This window comes from Ailuropoda melanoleuca, chromosome 14 (assembly GCF_002007445.2).
Source record: "Ailuropoda melanoleuca isolate Jingjing chromosome 14, ASM200744v2, whole genome shotgun sequence".
NCBI lineage: Eukaryota > Metazoa > Chordata > Mammalia > Carnivora > Ursidae > Ailuropoda > Ailuropoda melanoleuca.
The window spans coordinates 38638458-38640962 of record NC_048231.1 but is presented as its reverse complement, the minus strand read 5'-3'; positions in this window follow the sequence as shown (position 1 = coordinate 38640962).

Here is a 2505-nt window from a genome sequence, read left to right as displayed (position 1 = left end):
CGCGGGGCGCCGCGGGCGCGGGGCGCGGGGCAGCGGGCGTGGGGCGGCGGCGGCCCCGGCGGCTCTCCCACTAGGGGTAGCTGTTGCCTGAACGCCGAAGCGCTCCCCTCTCGCCGCTCTCCTCGCCCAGCGCAGCCCCGGCCGCCGGGCGCACCCGTCCCGTGCGTCCCCGGACGTTGCTCTCTGCCCCGGGAACGTCGAGACTGGAGCGCCCGAGCTGAGCCACCTTCGCCGACCCCGAGCGCCGCAGCTCCACTCACCGCGGAGGCGCCCGGACGCGTAAAGTGCGTACTTTCAACCGAGAATATGTGTTGAGGCTTTTAGGGGTGCGGGGCAACTCCCCAACTCCGTGGGGCCCTGGTCGGCCCCGCCGCCGAGTCAGAGACCATCTGATTCCTCCCTGCGCCCGGCGCCGGGCCGGCGACTCGTGCACAGGGGCGGCGGGGCGGAGAAGTGCCTTGACCTGGGGTCCCCGAAGCTGGGAGCAAGCCCGCTTCGCCTTGGTCCGTCTTGCCCTCCGGGGCGAGGCCTGGGCCCGGTCGCAAGCGATTTGTACCCGGTCTGGGGAGTCGAGCCTCCCAGTACGCCCTCGCAGTAGCAGGGACTTCTCTGGGGCGGCGGTGGCTGAGTCCCCGGGCCACTGCCTCCTGCGTCCCGTGCGCTGCGCGCCTCGGGACCAGCCGCCTAACTTCTTCCCGGGACGGAGATAGCGCTCGCGCCGGTGGCAGAGGAGGTGGGAGCTCGCTCGCTGGGCTGGGTAGGACGAGGGCGAATCGCTTGCGGCGGCGGCGGCGGCGGCGGCGGTGAGGGAACAAGTCCGAAGAAGTCAACTGCAGGGCAAGGAGCCCCCACCCAGGACCCAGCAGGACCCCGCGGGCGCGGGGGTAGACGCCCCGCCTTGGGCGGAGGTCCTCCCCTCCAGTTTTCGCGGCCCCGGTGGGACCCTTTGTCCCACAAGCTTCCCCCTGCACCTATGGCTCCAGCAGGTCAAGATCCAGAGCAGAAGGTGGAGGGCACTTGAATGGGGCCCCCTTTCTCTCTCCCAGCCTGGTGATTGCTGTGGGAGCAGGGATGTTGGGGCTGCACAGCACAGGAACTCGACACCTGGAGGAAAGCCAGCCTGGTCCCAGCTCTTCTCAGCCTCCAGGCACTGCCCCTCACCACTCTGGGTAGGGGACGTTCAGGTGGGTTAGGGAATTCTCCCAAACCTGTCGGGGGGGGGGCGGCGTGTCCCACTTGTCTAACCCCCCCCTTCCCAGGGCACATCTGAGTTAGCAAATTGTTTCCTTTCTTTGTCTTTCTCCCCCTTTTGGAGGGGTGTGGGGAGAGAAGCTTCCTGCTTGGCAAGTCTCTGAGAGGAGGTTTGGGGGTCTGGGTTGTCCCTCTTGGGCAGGGACAAGGGGAATGCCAACTTTTGTTGGTGAAATTTTCGAGCCCTGATTCCTTGATTTCTTGGGGGGTGCCCGTCTAGGACCTGTGCCCTGCCCCCATCCACGCAGAAGCTGGGACAGGGCCATGGGACAGCCCTCCCCCATCCCATATTTGAGTTTCAGAAAATGAAAAAGCCACTTTGGGCTGGGAGAGCCCTTTGTGCTGCCTGAGATCTGGTGATGGTGCTGGTGGTGTAGGCGGTGCTGGCGGTGCTAGCCGTGCTGGTGGTGCTGGAACTGTGGGTGTGTGGAAGGAGTGGTCTGGGGCACAGGGTCCCCTCTGCCAGCTGGCCCTCACAGCCACCCTGACCCCGCACTCCCTCCGGCCCCAGGGAGGCTCAGGAGAGCGGCACTTGCCCCGGGGCGGTCACTGCTCTGGGGCTCTGGTTGTTTCTTGGGCTGACAGGTTCTACCTCACATGTCAGGACTCCAGAACGTTGGACAAGGTGCTTAGGCCCGTCGGGCTTCCACAGCTGCTTGTGCAGGTGAGGACAGATCCACGGTCCAGGCCTTTGGAAGCCAGGCCCAGGCTTGGCAACTTTTACTCCATCCCTCTCTTCTCCCTCTCCTAAATCCTCTCACCTCCCCCCGAGTCCCTGCTCCACCTTCCTTGCCTCTGCCCAGGGTGGAACATCAGCTCACCTTGGACCTGGCCCTTCCTACCCGCTGCTCATCCTGTCCCGACCTGTCCCGGGGGTCCGCGGTGAGAGTCTTGGTCCAAGGCCCAGAGGCCTGGCCCCAGTGGGCCTGGCAGGCTGTGCGCTGGGGTCACCAGAGCTGGGGCTGGAGCTGGAGCTGGGGCTGGGGCTGTTCCCCAAGCCTCCAGGTCTGGCTCGCCTGCCCCCCCTTCTTGCCTGCCCTCTCACAGCTCCAGCAGGGGGCGGGCGGGGGAAAGAAAAGGAAGGACATGTTGAACTGGGTCCATCTGGTGTCCAGGAGCAACTTGAAAGGGGGTGGGGGAGGGGACAGGCGATGAGGGCTTGGCTCAGCCAAGGGAGGGTTGGGTGGCCTTGCTTCCCAGGCCATTCTCACGGGGCTGTCTCCCCGGCAAGGGAGGGCCTGGCGGGGGTGGGGG